The 17,730-nt window shown below is 39.8% G+C and overlaps 1 protein-coding gene across 4 annotated transcripts in view; it reads right to left on the reverse strand.

Moving 5' to 3' along the window:
• Nucleotides 1–17,730, reverse strand: part of RHBDD1 (rhomboid domain containing 1) — a 168,649-nt gene that overhangs the window by 44,461 nt on the left and 106,458 nt on the right. The window lies entirely within an intron of this gene.

Consider the following 17,730-nt stretch of genomic DNA (forward strand, 5'->3'; position numbering starts at 1 on the left):
TGCTGGATGTCAGAATCAATAAAGTGCATGATATCAACTACAAAGGTTGGTAAGATTCAAGAGAGGATTCATCTCTGGCTGGAGGTTAAGAAGACAAGTGGGGAGAGAAATCAGGAAAGGGTTCATTGAGGAAGTGTTGCCTAAGAAAGAAGGACAGTGCGAGATCAGGTTACAAGAAGGCTTCACCCTAAAAATAAATTAATTATTTAAAAACAAGCAAACAAAAAAACAAGTGGGCTTCACCACAGCCCACTTCATAGTTCATGAAAAGGAAGGAAGAGCACAAAATAAAGCTAAAGAGATAGGCTAGGGTCAGATTACAGAAGGGTCTGAATGCCAGGTGGAAGAGTTCATATTTCATAATGTAGATCCTAGAGGGAAAACTTAAGGTTTACCTATAGGGAAAGGACATGGTCCAACCCACACACTAGGAATATAAGTTTGTTAACAATATGAAGGATAGATTGGAAAAGAACAGAGACTAAAAACCAGTGAAGTCTCCATAATTTCTGCGCCAATTGATGGTGGCAGTTGGGTGCCTCAAGGATATCTGGTAGGCTGCAAATTTTCTTATGGGGAAGGGGGTGTTTTTAGCTAGAATTTTTTTTGTAATATGTTGAAACTTATTTCAGTTAATACTTCCCTTTAGCTCTACTCACACTGTGTTATCACTTATAAACTTCCAAGGTTAATGAAGAGAAAAACCAAAGGATCACACTCTGTAAGGGTAAAAAGTATTATGGGCATTTGGGTACTATCATCAATGGGCAGAAATGTTCATTAAATCTAAGTAACATACATTCCGCTGCACCCCCCCCACCCCATCCCCTCATCTATACTGGGAACTCGATTTATTTTCTGAAAATCAGTCCCTGCAACTGAAAATGTGCCCAGATACATTTGAGAATGGTAGAAAGTACCATGGGGTGAAAATTTAGAGTCCTGGGTACATGTCCTGCCTCTGAAACTGACTGGTTGCTTGACCTTGAACAAGCCTCTTCACTTTTGTGAGCTCAAAAGAGGAGACTTGATGGGGACGTAATAGCGCCTTCACGTATGTGCAGGAGGGACTGGACTGGTCTTTTGGGGGCCCTAGGGAGAAGACCCAGGAGCAAAAGTGGGAGGTGCCAAGAGGCCAAAGTAGGCACAACATCAGGAAAGCCTTGGTAGTGACGACTAGGATGGGATTTCTATCAAAGAAATCAGGTTCTCGTTCTGGGAAATGAAGGGGTGGGACTAAAAATAAAAGCTGGCAGCAAACGGCAAGAAATCCATGACTTGTTTTGAAATCTTTTGAAAGTCAACCAGCTCTGGCCCAAAAGACCAACATGGGTCAGAACGTAAGACCAGATACAGACTATCCGGAGACTACCAAGAGAAACTCGAAACGAATTATTAAGGCACCAAGTGGGATTTTTAAAATTTGCATATCAGATAGAAAGTGGAGAGGAAAAAATTAAGATACTTTGGAATCCTAAAAAGGCTGACACAAACTGGACTGCTGTTTGCTTCCCTCCTATATCCTGGCCTAGCCAGTCAACAGGAAAACTTGAGTGGGAATAAAGGTCTGAAATGAGTTGGTCTGTGATATCTTTGGGAGGAAGGTAGACAGGTGGCTAGCTTTCAAAAACGAAAGAAAAAACAGCAAGAATAGTTTTAGAGGAAGCATATAATACATCTTCTAAATGTTATTAAATATAAATGTCACCATCAGCTAGGTCTGGTATTTCAGGAGACCCATTTCATAACCCTCTCAAAGGGTGGACCCTCGGATTACTTTCAGCGGCTTCATTGCTCTCAGACTCAGGTAAACTATTTAGATTCAGTTTAACACTTACGAATTGAGTGTGGGGCCATGGCACTGTATTGAGGTAAGGGTAAATGCTACAAATGAAATTAAGCTCTAAGAAAGAGTGCTTGTTAATGTTAATTCAATGTATTCGGAGCCTAATTTTTACCATGATGACTGGAATAAGTGTCCAAATTCCTGCCTTCATATGTTGCCATCTGGACTTTTAAAAGGTTCTCTGAGTCTCTGTGTGGCATTTGTCCATCCATTTCTACAGTCTCAGATTTAACAGAAATAACCCAGACTGTTTAGGTGAACGGGTAGAATGCTAGTGTATTGTATGATAAAAAGAGATCCAGTTCTGGGATCAATACCCCGCAGGCCAAAACATATACTATGCAATTATTTGCCAATCAATAATCAATCAAACAAACACATATGGAGCAAGTTTGTGCCAGGCACTGTGCTAAGCTCTGGGGATATAAAAAGAGAGCAGGAGAAGATGTTAACTACAATCACCTCCCCTCAGCCAATCATGAAGGCAGTTATGGTGAAAGTAGGAGTTTAGCTGTCATGACATAGAAGGGGAAAGAAGGACAGAAATTCAGGAAATTCCAACTTTCAAGTGGTACCTGCCTGTACATCTCTCATCCATCTGGTTCAAGTGCCACAACTGAATTCTTAGTCATCTTAAGTAGCTGTTTCACTAGCCATATAATTGTAAACACTAGAGAATGACATGCTTTTAGGAAATACACATCCTTTAAAAAGGACAGTGCTCATTCAGCCTCATTATTCTTCAAGTTAATTGACAGGGAAGAACATCCTAATTGCTCATTAGCACTGTAAATGTATCCTGTGTCTTGTGTCAGGGTCTGAGGAGACACACAGCGCAGGCAGCTGCCTACTGCTGTTTCTTTGGGGCTCACTGCATTATATTTACATAGCTAAATAACAGAATTGTGCGGGTTACCAGAAATTTATCCAAGATACAGTAGGATTTTGATAGTTCTCTGCCTTGCCTTCCCATCTCCCTCATCTTCACCATTCCCATACCCCAGCTAATAACATGAACCACAGTACTGATCCAATACCATTAGCTGGGTCTGCTAGGTTCTCTTAGACTAGTCATTTTATGGAAATTGCTTTTGGTTACACGGTAACCTGCCAAGATGGCAGTGGATGGAAGGAGTCCTGGGGGGATCTCGCTCTCACTCCAGTTCACTAATACCCCTTGCTCTTTCCTTCTCCCAAGAATTCAAGACTGAGCTGAATATAAGCATAGAAAGGGAAATCGGAACGTTGTACAATGGCTATTAAACCCTGCTTCTGAAACTGTGCAAAATAATACCAAACACTGCCAAGACTGAGATGGGTCTTGACACCAAGAAGTGGGTTCGACCACACAAAAGGTGTAAATGACCACAATTAGTATTAACATACCAAAAAGGGGACTCCCGTAACGTGATGAATGTTGCAGCCTCAAATTAAGGCTTAGAACACCCTTGCTGGACTCCAATGACCAAGCAGTCATGTGCCCCTATGCATTGGCAAAAACTGTTCCTCTCTTCACACTGCACCAAAAAGAATACTCTAAACAGCAATAAATTATTTGTAGAAGTTTAAAATTGAATTGATCTTTGTCAAAACATAACATAGCATAATGCGGCGGGGAAGAGACTGCTGTCCTGTGGAGATGCAAGTTATTACAAGTTCCAGTAAAAAAAGCAGGTTAAATAATGACATTAATATGTCACTGAACACCCATGCACTTTGGCCAACTTCTGATGCCTGGATAGATCCGGGACCTCATCAACGTGGCTACTGTTCCTAATGATGCATGTTGCAACCCATTTACGGCTTCTCAGCCTGGCTTTGAATCCTAATTCTGCCACCACCTATATGAACCTTGGACAGATTACTTAGCCTTGGCCTCACTTTCTCCACCTGTAAAATAAAGGGACTGTACTCCATGACCTCTAAGATCCCTTCCAATTCTATGACCCCATGAGGCTGCCATAGATCCTCTCTTGGCCTCATTTTCCTCTTCTGAGAAATGAGGGTGTTGGTTAGAATAAATAACCCTTAGGTTTCCTTCTATGACATTCTAAGATTCAGTTTGAAAACTGTAGCTTTATCTTTCCTCCTCAACTCCTGCTCATAAAAAATATTATGTATATATGTATAAATATGTATGTATGTATATATATATATATATAGATATATATATAGATATATATATAAATACACACACACCTCCTTCCACATACATATATTGCCAAGAATCACAATAACAATGGTTTTTCTGAGAGATTTAAACCACCTTCAAGTCAACATATCCCATAATGTTGCTTCCCATGAGCACCACAAACTGACCTCAATTCATATTTTAAAACATCAAGGTAACATTATATACAGAAGTGTAAACCATTACACATGTATGAGGAGGCAGTAGTATAGTTTTTACAATAATCTCATTTTCAGTACACCAGGATTTAAAAAAGAAAGCTTCATGCCACTTAAAATTTCAACCATGTTCATAAAACAAACTTTGGTAGCCACTGACTTTTAAACATTTTGTTCAGCACAGGCACACAAAATTTGAAACTTATATAAATTCACAGTTTAGTCTGTATGAAAATTAACCGGTTTCTCTCTCCCAAACTGGGACAATCTCTAAGTTCTCTTTAGACAATGGGTATTATTTCTCTTAAACAAAGTGCTTGAGCTGCATTTGTTGCTTTCTTCTTTTGAAGTTAATCTTATCACACACTGTAGAATGTGTATGTATGCATTTGTGTATGTCTATGTATCTACTAGGTACATATATACAATTTCTTAGCCTGGGAATTTAAGGCCCTCCAAAAAGTAGCTTCCACCCACCTTTTCAACCTTATTTCTTATCGCTTTCCTTCATTAATTCTGCTTTCCACCTAAACTGGCCTATAACCCGTTTCCCCAGATTGGTACATGCAGGAACACAGGCTTTCCCCATGCCAGGAAGGTACATCTTCCTTACCACCTCTCTGACTGCTTGTCCTTTCAAGGCTTTACCTCCAGGGAAGCTATCAGTTGTTACTATTCTAATAGTTACTATTAATTATTATTCAGTTAATAAGCTCCTTCTCTTCTTTATTTTTCTACTACTACTAATTACTTGTGGACATATTATATGGCCCTTAGTTAGGTTTCTAGTGTAGGTTTCTTGGGGCTAAAATCATAGTAAAATATAACCCCCTAGTGCCTAGTCCAGTATCTTACACATACTAAAACTCTCAAATCAAACTGTGATCTCTTCAGTTTTAGAGTTCCCGCTTCAATAAGAGAGACTGTAACTAATTTGTGCTTGCCCATCCTGTGTGAATGGAGACTGTGTTCCCCAAAATATCTGCCAAAAGTTGGGGAGGAAGGGAGCCCAATATGCTGGAGGCCTTTCTTGCTTTCTCCCAACATAAAAAAGGTCTAGGAGATCACTTGCTATGTGGTCATGTCATCCTCTCTTTCTGTCACACCATTCCCTGAAACACCTTTTAGCCTTGTTCTTACGGTCTGCTCACACCAGCCAAGGGCCTTTCCATTGCCTTCTGTGCAATGCTCCGCTTTAGTTGTTCAGGGCTTTAGTTTGAGGTCTCCCTGTCACACGGAGCATGGGTAAAATGTTGGCAGGGAAAAAAAAAAACATGGGACTTGGCTGTTATGGGAACCTTTTAGAATCAGTGAAAGTGCTTTGCAACTTCCTGAAAGCAATCCAGGCTGTTCTTCTCTTTTTCAACTTTGGACCCAGTTTATTGTGCATGGTCAATACTTCCTGGATTAGACTGCATCCTGGAAGGGAATTTATATCAATGACAAATCATAAGCTTGGCACATTTCTCGTACCTAGAAGAAGTATCCTGTGTAGTACAGAAGAAAGAGAACAGGATTTGGAGTCTATTCACTAGGGTTCAAATCCCTCTCTATCATTTATCAATTCCCAAACTGTGTGCCCTAGCACCCCTTGACAGGGAGGTACTCTCACAGAAGAACCATGAGACACTTATTTATTTACAAAACTACTTAATAAATGTAACCTGAACCTTAATAAATGGTTCACTGATCCTGAGCTCACTTAGCATCCTTCCCTCACCTCCTACACTATTAGAGTCAAAGCTGAACTAGCAGCCTCAAGGACACAACACAGGCTCACATAAGAACCCATGCCTATACTTCATTCCTTTTCTTCCCCTTTCTTGTGCCATGGAGATCCTGGCTCCAGGATGAAGAAGTTTGCTTGGGCCTCAACAGCCAACTAGGCCATCACCCTTCAGGAGCAAAAACCTGCTGGGAGCTACAGCCTGAAAGCACCCGTGCTGCAAAGCTCTGAACAGCCCAGACCAGGGGTAAATTGGCTTGCTCATAACTGTCAGAACTGGGGAAAGCAGGCTTTGAACTATCAGGGCTAGGAAAACACAGGCTCTAAACAGATGGTGTCAGCTCAGAGAACTAAGGGGCAGAGGGAGTAGGATAGGTTAGCAGCAGAACAGGACACACTGCACACGCGGGGAGCTGTGCATCAAGTCTGAGGAAAACAGAACAGCATCCAGCTGAGGCCAGCTCCAAAACAATGCTTTACTCTGCTGTCTCATACAGAGATTGTACAAGTGTGCAGGAAGTGTACTTTTTGTGCATATACTATTTGTATGTACATGCATGCTATGTATGATATGTGTAGATTGTTGGACTGATACCCAAAAGTTATTTGGGGCAGAGATGTAGACCAGCAAACCATGAATTGCCTAGTGTGGGAGGAAGCTGAGATACTTTGAGATCCAGCCCCAAAAGGAATCACAATGAGAGGGGAGGGAGTCGGGAAGCAAGTGATAAGAAAAATGAGGGGAGGAGGGACAAAGGGCATTAATAAAACTTATTAAAAATAAAAAGTTAAATAAAATGAGAGAGTGGAGCTAAATGATCTCTAAGCTTATTTCTATCTCTAAATCTTATGATCTTACATTTCTCTAATTTAATGATTAATACTTATTTAATCCAATAAATTCCATAGTTTAGTACAGACATGGAAGATAGTGGACAGACTTAAATTCAGGAGACCCTGTAATTTCTTCCTGAATCAAACAGCTATCTGATCTGATTTGTTACTGAAAGTCTCTATAAAATGAAAGTTATTGCTTGTTTAACTGAGTAGATTAAAGAGAGGATGTTGGTTAAAACTAAGATGCTCATGAATGGTATATCCAGACAATCATTCAATCAATAAACATTTGTTAAGCACTTACTATATGCCAGCTACCATATTCTTGATCAAATTTGCAAGGAAAAAAAATGAACAAGTTTCCCAAAGAACTTTTTATTAATTTATTTTGATTTATCAATAATCATTTCCATAAGCTTTTGAGTTTTAAATTTTTCTCCCCTTCCCTCCCCACCGTCCTCCCCTAGATGGCATGCAATCTGATATAGGCTATACATATACATTCCTATTAAACATATTTTCACAATTAATTATGTTGAAGAAAGAATTAGAACCAATAGAAGGAACCACAATAAAGAGGGAACAAAACAAAAGTAAAAAAAAAAAAGAGCAAATAGTAAGCTTCAATCTGCAATCAAACTCCATAGTTCTTTCTTTGGATGTGGATACAAAGAACTTTTTAATAAAAATTCTCCAATCCTTAATTTTAAAGAGTGAAGCCCCCACAGGCTGAGCACTGTATCCATGATTGTATAATGAGCTATGATTAGAACCCAGATTCTCCCACAGAATCCTGTGTTTTTTCCACTACAATTTGCTTTCATTAATTAGGGTTCTTGGTACACTTTTACCGTCAATGTTAATGATTTGTTTGAACTACGTTTTGTTCCCATTAAAGTTATTAGAAGCTGTCAGGAAATGACAATGTGTGTAGTACAAAGGAAAAAGTACTTGAGGTCAGAAGACCTGGCATCAAACGCAAACTCTGTGACTTATTAACTACGTAACTTTGGGTATGCCATTCCAGGTCTCGGTTTCTTCATCCGTAATATGAGCAGCTTGGGATGTATGACTTCCAAGGGCCCTTCTGGTGCTAAATGTTATTTCCTAATAATTTCATCTGTACATCTAAATTATAATTAATTTAAACATTTATTACATATTGCTATGTTATTTGTTAACATTTATTAAAATATTTCTTATTATTAATTCTACAAATATTTACTAAAATTTGTATCATTCAGTATAAAGCACACTATTTTTGGATTTTGTTTCTTATTTTTACATTTAGAATTTTCATTCCCACTGGGATCCAGTTATAGGCAGCAGTCTCATATATGGGGACTTCAAATCAACCAGAGTCTCCATCAACCTGCAGTTCACTGACTTACAAAGAAAACTACATATATTTAACTGAAAAAAGAAATTGGTAGGGGGACCGGGTCTGGATCTGTGATTTCATTAGTGAAGGCGATTCCCTTTCCCAATGTTGATCTGAAATTGTTCTGCAATCTACAGTCTTAGAGAGTTGTTTAGGAAACTGAGTGTTTATGAGATGAGAAAACTGAGGTCATTCCCCTTCAGTTCCCTTTTCTTCCCCAATCTCTTCATCTCAAAACCCTGGACATCATCCCTCGCTCTCTCCTCTTTTGCTATAGTCTCTGATAAGGAAATGGCCCTTCTAGCCACGTTCAAGCCCTCCCATTCCCCACCCTTGTCTCTGTCACATGTCAATCCAACAATCCACATGTATCATACATGACATGCATGTACACACAAATAGTACCTGCACAAAAAGTGTGCTTCTTGCACACTTGCACAATCTCTGTACACATCGACATATAAACGAGACAGCAGAGTAAAGCACTGTTTTGGAGGCAAGAGACCTGATTTGCAACTTCGGTGACTTGTGACTTTGGTTTAGCCATTTCCTCTTTCCTCTTCCTGAACAACAGTTTACTCATCTGTTAGATGGGACTAAACAACCCCTAAAGTTTCTTCCAGTTCCAAATCTAGGCTCCTAAAGACACAGGCATATCTACATAGGGAGACACACGCACACAATGCAACATGAAGTACATGTATACATGTACATAAAAAATCTGTTTAACAAGTTTTAAGTCACATGTGTTTCCAAGCAGAAACAGGGGAGAAGGTATTTTGTGGCATGTCAGTTGTTCACTGAGTAGAGTAATAATTCAAGAAATAGTCATCAGGATGGATAAGTTGGTCTGCTTTTGATACTGCCCTTAGCTAATTTATCTGGCAGGTGGTGTTTTTTCTATTGAGTTGAAAGTTTTCCTGGGGGAAACTATGCACCATTAAATGACTGAAGAAAAAATTAAGCAGTCCCACCGAATTAGCTGAATGTTTTGGGCTTGGACTACACCATTCCTACTAACCAAGCCAGGCCAGACAAGGACATCTGCATTTGGCAGAGACTCCTGATGGCAGCATGCTTAACGTGAGCCAGCTAAGCTCAACACAAGCTTATAATTGAATAAGATTTGAGTCTACTGGCAACGTGCAAACTACTGAGATGCTGGGTTACATAAGTGACGCGATGTGTGCTGGCCTTGCAGAAAACGACCTCTGCAAAAATCCAGACCAACCTGTAAGGTTGCCAAGAGGAAATAAGGACCTACCTCCAAGATTCCTAAGAGCCATGCCAACAAGACCCGATACTCTCCCTATAGCCTCCTCATTACACCCACCTACTTTCTACCTACCCTATGGGTTATACTTATAGAATCTTGCCCTAAGAAAACTACACATATTTAGAAGATCAAGGATCATTTAGACCAACTCTTCATTTTGAAGATAAAGACATTAAAGGCCCAGAGAGACTAACTTTCCCGACCATGCACACACAGTTAAGTTAACCAGTCAACTAATCCATGATCAGCTAGCATATAGCTTTCCTAACTCTTGGGTTGCAGATCTTTCCACAATACCACAGTAGTCTTAAGCAACCTAAACACAGCCCTCTGCTCCAAAGTATGTAGAATATTCTTAATTCAACTACAAATGCCAATTCCTATTACGAACTAAATACAAGATAATAGGTCATATTAAATTTATTTTCAATGTGACTTAAAATTGAATATCTATTTTATATTTCTTGGGAAAATATCTTAATGGAAATTTCTATAAAAAATTCAAATATTTCATCTGAAATTTACTAGAAAATAATAGTATCAAAAATTAGGTTCAATTTCTAAAAGTGCTTTGGCAGCTGCTACCAGGAGAAGGAGAAGGAAAAAGGGAAGGAGGAGAGTAAGAGAAGGAGGGAAGGGAAGGGGAGAGGAGGTGAGAGATGGAGAGAGGGAGATGAAGGAAGGAGGAGAGGGAAGGAGAGAAGGAAGGGGAGAAAGAATTGTGTTTTGACAAACTAGGCCTGTTTTTCTATCAGAGTCTAAAATGAATTGCGGGGCAGTGGATAAATGCTGGATTTCAAGAGAGGCCTATGTAAATATGATTCTGTGCCCACTGAGCATTCTGAAAAGGATTGACGAGAATCACTAGTTACTCCATGTGTCAAAAAGGATTTCCGGCATTAAATACATCATGCATGTTGGACTGGCAGGCAGGGGTAGAAAATGGCCTTGCTTCCAGCTGGACCTGGGTGGCAGGCTACCCTTGAACCCACAAAAGGCATGCATTATTCATCACAAGGGACAAGCAAAACCAGGAGCTTGTGTTATAAGCTGGCGTCTGCCTTTGGATTAAAAAAAAAAAAGATGGCACTCACGCAGGATCATTCTCTTGGTTATGGGGGCCTCAGCTGCCTTTTTGGACACATGTTTATAAAAGCTGAGACTGCCAACAGGAGGAGACAAGATTGTTTTAAAAGAGCATTAAATGCTTAACCCACTTGAAATCTAGGGAAGTCAGCATTTCTCACAAAAAAGGACTGTCCTAACAACAATAATAATGAGGAGGAGGAGGAGGATGGCTGACATCTTTAGGCACTTTCAGGTTTATCAAGTACAATTCACATAGTATCTGCTGTTGATTCTCACTAGAACTACAGGAGGTGAATGTTACCATCATCTCTATTTTATAGATGAAGAATCTTGGTTTCAGAGAGGGTAAGTGATCAATCTTCCTAAACTATGAGGCAGCCTGGCATAGTGGACAGAGAGCCGGTCTCCAAGCCAGGAAGACATGGGTTTAAGTTCCTCTTCTGACATATCCTGGCTGTGCCACCCTGGGCCAATCTCTCAGGATCCCAGGCTACTCTCTCTAAGACAAGAACTGGCAGGAAAAATGCCAGTCCACATCGGTAAAGGGAATTTCCCACCCCCTGATGAAATCACAAGGCCGGACCAAACCAAAGCAAATCAGACACTAACACAGGACTGACCACATCACATCACACCACAGCTCAGGAAGCCAGAGGATAAAATGATTTCAGTGATTAAATACAAACGCCTTTGCTCATCGTTTAAATCCTCCCCCCACCCCCAATCTGACTCCAGCCTACCTTTCCAGGTTTATTGCATATTACTCGCCTTCACGCACTCTATGGTCCAGCCAAATTGGTCTACTTGTTGCCTGCCCAAGGCACCCTATCTTCTATCCCTATTCATTTCCCCAGGCTGTCTGTCTCCCGTCTGAAATGCACTATTCCCTCATCTCCACTTCTGAGAAGGCCTTTCGTTGTCTCTGCAGTTGCTAGAATCATTTCATCTCAACCCTGGGAGTTCGTTTGCATTTACTGCAGAAACGAGACCTTTTAAAATCAATGACATAATAAAAAGTGCCATGCAAACCTTAAAGCACTATATGAATGCCAGCAATGAGTATTTTGCATTTAAACATCAGTGCGCATGTCGCTTCTTCCAAGAGAAGCGGTAAACTTGAGTTCAGAGACTACTTTCTTGTTGTCTAATCTCCCTAGCATCCTATCCCTAATATGATATATTATCCCTATATAATATCCCTGTGTAGGAGATATATATAGATATATATATATATCTATATATATCTATCTATCTATCTATCTATCTATCTATCTATATCTATATATCTATATATATATCTACATAGCTACAAAAGAAGTCATGAGTGTATGTATGGTGGAGGAAGATACCTGGGGATGAGAGGCACCAAATTTGTCACCAGTTAAAGTAAACTACATTTCCCTTCACCTGCTTTGCGTCAATCATTCAACAAACACGTGTTAAGTGGTTGTGATTGGCCATTAAATGACTTTGTGCAGCTCTGCCTCACTTAAATTCAAGTCACATGCAAGTCAAGACATCACCCCATGATATCACTGGCTCTCTTCGAGAGCGAAGGGGGAACAATAAGGACAAAAGTATCTGCTATGTATCAGGCACTGTGCTAGGAAGTGGAGAGCAATGATAAAAGCCCAGTGCCTGGCACACTCTGTGCTTCATGAATGCTTACTATCTGGGGTACGCATTCTATCATCAGTCTAGCATACCCCATCTACTTGTATTCCCACTAAGATAGCTTTCTTTCCTAGCCAAACTCTTTTCCACTTGTAAAGACTTTTTATTTGGTAATGTTTAAATTACAATTTTTTTTCAATTTACAAAAACCTACCTTGTTTCCCCCTACCAGCCCTCCTCTGCATTGGGAAAATAAAAACAAAACCTTTGCAACAATATTCATAGTCAAACAAAACAAATTCCCTCCAAGGTAATTTCCAAAAAATGTGTCTCATTCTGTGGCCAGTCTACCACCTCTCTAAGCATCCTTCATTAACGGTCCCCTGGAATTGTGGTCAGGTCATTGAGCATTCTTAAGTTTTTCAAAGTTGTTTGCTTTTAGAAAGCTATTCTTATCGTATGGATTGTTCTTTTGGTCTGCTCAGTTCATTCTGCATCAGCTACATCACTTACAATCCTTCCAAAGTTGCAATGCAATTGTCCTTTTTTTATTATTTCTTGTCGCACAAAAAAACATCCCATTACATTCCTATACTAGACTTGTTCAACCATTCCCCATCTGGTGAAGACCCCCTTAGCTTCGCATTCTTTGCTACTACAAAAAGAGCATTTAAAATATTTTTGTACAGACGTGTCATTTTCCTTGTTCCTTCATCTTGGGGGGGTGGGGTGGGTAATAGGCTTAGTAGTGGCATTTCCGGGTCGATAGGATACACTTTCCTACTGAAAGCCAGGATAGTAGGGAAATCAGCATCTCCACGTTTAAAGGCTGTTCTCAACAAATGCTTAGCAAAACCTTGCTTCCCGGCCCATCTGGGTCAACGGGACGGGCAGGCACTGAGGTCAGTACTTAGGTAAGCGACGTTAATGCTTGGGCTCCAGTGGCGCTCCGTGGCTCCACTTCCAATAGTTCCCTTTTGGTGGCACTGAGAGATAAGTCAAGCTGCCCACGTAGGCTAGGGCTGCACATGCGGCGTAGAACCATGAGGCAGCATGTCCACAGAGGCCCCTCTCCGCGGCCCTCGTTCAGCGCCTGAAGCCCATAAGTGGCCGCCTCATCAGCAGCAAACAGCGCCTAGCACGGTGCCTTGTGCATGGAAGATCTTTACAAATGCTTTTAACGTAATTGATCGGTAGACTCTGCTGTTTCATTACCTGTGGTATCTTAAGGAAGTCTTTAACTGGCAGGTTTTTATAATCTAGGATAAGGCATAACATACAAACACAAAAGGAATTTGACACATGTCCATCTTCTCTCCTCGACCCGCCCCTCCCCTTTTCCCCCAACCCCAGGCCAGCCTACAGAATAGCAAAGAGGGCGTGCACCCCTGGCAGGGAAGTTATAACTCAGTATACAGAGACTACTAAATAGGATAGCCTGCAGGGTAAGTAGAGTCAAGTACGCTGCAGCGTAGGGGCAAAACCAGTGGGTACGGTGAAATTAAAGGTCAGCTGGTCAAGCCAGAACAACACAGTTTCCTCCAAGCAAATGAAAGACCTACATATATTTAATGCTTATTGAAATTGGGACATTGTTTTAAAAAAATTAATCATCTCTCCTTCTGCACCTGAAAAAATTATCTCCTTTACAGGTTTTTTTTTCCCCCTAAGTCTTTTAACTATTTCATGGAAAGTTAGTGTAAAGAACACTGAACTTGAAGCCAAGAGACCTCAACTAGAACTATGGACCTCCCACTTGGTGATGCTGTGTGACCTTGGACAAGTCCCTCAGCCTCTCTGAGACTCAGTTACTTTTTGTATAGGATGAAGATAATGAAACTTGTGTCAGGATTATGGTAAGGACCAAAGGAGATTTTGTAATAATAAAGTGCTGTATCAATGTCATCATCATCCAATGTGATTGGTTTTTTCATGAAAATGCAGTTCAGAAGAAAATCTACTCTGGAAATTTGATGTATTATACTTTATTATTTGGTAAGCTAATCTCTTGACCTAATTAAGTATATTGATAAAAGGGGAAAAATAAAGGAAGAGGAGGGAATAAATATTTTTATAGCACCTAATGAACTAGACACTGTTGAATGCTTTACATATATTATTTCATTTGATCCTCAACAACCTTGTAAAGTAGATGCTATTATTATCTGCATTTTACAGACGAGGAAACTGAGGCACATTGTGGTTAAGTGATTTGCCCAGGATCACACAGCTAGTAAGTGGTCTGAGGCTGGAACTGAACTTGGCTCTTCCTGATTCCAGACTAGGTGCTCTATTCCTGTGCCACCCAAAAGGGGGGGATAAATGTTTTGTCAAAAATCATGTCCTAGTGATCAGGATTCACTCTCACAAGTGTCAAAGGATTCTTGTCGGACCCCACAAATGTATCTACTCAGCAATGTCTGGCTCCTTAACCTACTAACATCATCCATTTCCACTGGAACAAATTAAAATCTCATTTGCTAGTTTTACTCACATAATAATTCAAAACCAAATCTGATATTCATCATTTAGTAGAAACAATATGCAAGATTATAAAAATCAATTCCAAGATTATCATTTGTGATAACACAGAATTTTAGAAATAACATTAATTAACAATGAAACACCTAAAAGATTTTTTTGGGGGGAGAGGTAGTGTTTCTCTGCAGGGAGAGAGAAATGGGGAACTGGACCTATGATTTCCTTACTCACTATGAAAAAATACAAAGTACTCCATGTGTGAAAACTCCTTTCACCTTTGCAGATCAATACCTTGCCTATGACTTGTAGTCTCTGGAGAGTTACCTGAAGTGATTTGCCTAAGGGCACACAGCTAATATGTCAGAAGTATGACTTAAATCCAAGTCCATCTACTTGCCAGATTAAGCATTTCTTCTTCAAAGCCAAGAATAATGGATGTGGAGTCAGAGGATCCGAGTTTGAATCCTGGTTCTGCCTCTAACTACCCATTTGACTTTGGGCAAGTCACTCTCCACATTTGGGTTAGTTTTCTTCACCTGTAAAATGAGGGTGTTTGGTCCGGATGACCTCCATCATCCATGACTTTATGAACTCTTTCCATGGAACTTGGTTTCAAGTCGTCTCATCTTCCTTGTCACTTTCTTCCGGACATACTCTATTTACACTGTCAAAATTCTCCTTAAAATATGGCGTCCAGAAAAGAAATAGTACAATCAGATGTGATCTGATTATAGACTACTACCTCCCTTGCTGGGGACATTATGACTCTATTAATGAAGACGAAGCCTACGACTGGCAGTCATATCACACTGTTGATTTATACTGAGGTTATAGTCAACTAAAACTCCCTAAATGACACTTATATTGTGCTTTACGGTTTTAAAGCACTTCATATTCATGAATGATATACTACTGGATCTTCCCAACAATCCTATGAAGTAAGTATTGCAATCTTCATCATCCCCATTTTGTAGATGGGATAACCGAGGCCTAGAGAAGTCAAGGATCTTGTCCAGGGCCACACAAGAAGTAAATTTTAGAGACAAGACTGAAACTAGATCTCTCATGACTCCAGTCCAGTACATTTCCTACTATGCCATGTTGTCTTATCTAACGAGCTGCTATTAAATTGGGTCTTCTCCAACACATACTTCTGACAGCTGTTTTTTATTTTTATTGTATTTTTTTACAGCACATTTTTAAAAAGAAATTTTAGGACTTTGCATTCATCCTTAAGAAAAGTTCACCTCATTAGTTTTTGCTCAAGACTGAAAAAACTCTCATCAAGAATTATGATCTGATAAATAAGAGTTCTTTCTCAACTTTATCTCATCTTCAAATTTAATAATATACCTTCCTTACATTATTGAAAAAAATATGGTAACTGTCACAGGACCCAGAAGAATATCCTATGAGATGCCACTACAGAGCTCTCTCTCCACGGAATGTATGATCAGTCAGCAACCAATCAATTAATCAATCCATAAGACTTGTTAAGTGTTTAAGATGGGTTAGGCATTAGGCTGAGCTCTGTTGATACATGAAAAAAAAAGTCATCGCCTTCAAGAAGCTTTATGCTTTAATGGGGGTGTATGTGTATATACATCTGTGTGTATGTATATATTTATGTGTACCTCTGTGTGTGTGTGTGTGTGTGTGTATACACATACAAAATAAATACCCAGAAAGTAGAGAGTAATCTTAGACGGGATGGCATTAGCATCTGGGGTGGGAGTGGGGAACCAAGACAGGCCTCCTGGAGGAGATGATGCTTGAATTGATTCTTAAAGGAAGCTAGGATTTTCTAATTTTGAAGTATGGAGGAAGAGCGTTCCAGGCAGAGGGGACAGCCAGCCAGTGAAAAAGCACAAAGATGGGAGATGGGGCAGGGTATGTGAGGACCAGCAAACATGGGCAAAGCAAAGATTGCGTAGACTGAGGCAGCACGTCTATCTGACTCTGGATGCAATTTAGAGCCATTAGGATTTGTTTGTTGGAAGTGGAGGTGGAGTGATAGAGTAGGACCAAGACTTGAGAAGAGTTTGGCAGCTGCGAGGATGATGAATTAGAGTAAGGGGAAACTGGAGTCAGGGAGCCGAATCAGAAAGCTACTGCCATAGTGCAGGCAAGAAGTGATGGATGACAGACTGAATTAGGCCTGTGTGAGTGGAGAGGAGGAGATGTAGGTTAGAGATGTTGCGTTGTGAAGGTAGAAGTGAAAAGATATGGAGATTGTCTGGATATGTGTGATGAGAGAGTGAGGCCTTGAGGACTCCTTAAGTTACAAACTTGGGCTGCAGGAAAAATGGCGGTGCTTGACATAACAGGGGGGTTTGGGAGAAGGTTGTGTTGCTACAAATATACCCAAATGGAATCATTTGGCTCATATTTCTTTATCTTGTGCTCAGAGATATCCTAAGAAATCCTGTCAACTGCTTTGCTTATATAATTATCTATATCTTTTATATAGTTAACTATCTATCTACGTACCTTTTATATAACTGTCTATAGCCATCTTTTATATAGATATCTATTTACCTATCATGTATCTACCTTTTATATATCTATCGATCCATCTATCTACCTACCTTTTATGTAATTATATTTATCTACCCGTCTACCTTTTATATAATTATATCTATCTATCCATCTACCTACCTGTTATATAATTATATCTATCTATCTACTTACCTACCTATTTTGTATCCCCAGAACTCAGCACAATGCCTGACATATAAAAGGCACTCAAATATTTATTGACTGACTCACTTACATTTCACATCTATTATTATAACCTCATTTATCAATGTAGATGTCAAAAAAGGAAATAAAACTACTGGGTTTTGGGGTTTTTTTTTGGTGAAACTAAACAGATGGCTAAGGATAAACTAGAGAAATACAACCAGGGCAGGAAGACGACTTGGGAAAAATAAAAACCTATGAAGAGCCATTAAAGAAATGAGAATATTTACCCAGGAGAAATAGTAACTTTATGAAAGTGACAGCCATCTTTAAACAGCTAAGTAAGCCTGTCTGAGATTAGAGCCGATCAACCAATAAGCAATTACTACGTTCCTGGTATGTGCCAGGAAAAAAGAAACAGTTCCTGCCTTCAAGTCGTTGTTTTCTCC

Source organism: Phascolarctos cinereus, unplaced genomic scaffold (assembly GCF_003287225.1).
Source record: "Phascolarctos cinereus isolate Bilbo 61053 unplaced genomic scaffold, phaCin_HiC Scaffold_7;HRSCAF=346, whole genome shotgun sequence".
Taxonomy (NCBI): domain Eukaryota; kingdom Metazoa; phylum Chordata; class Mammalia; order Diprotodontia; family Phascolarctidae; genus Phascolarctos; species Phascolarctos cinereus.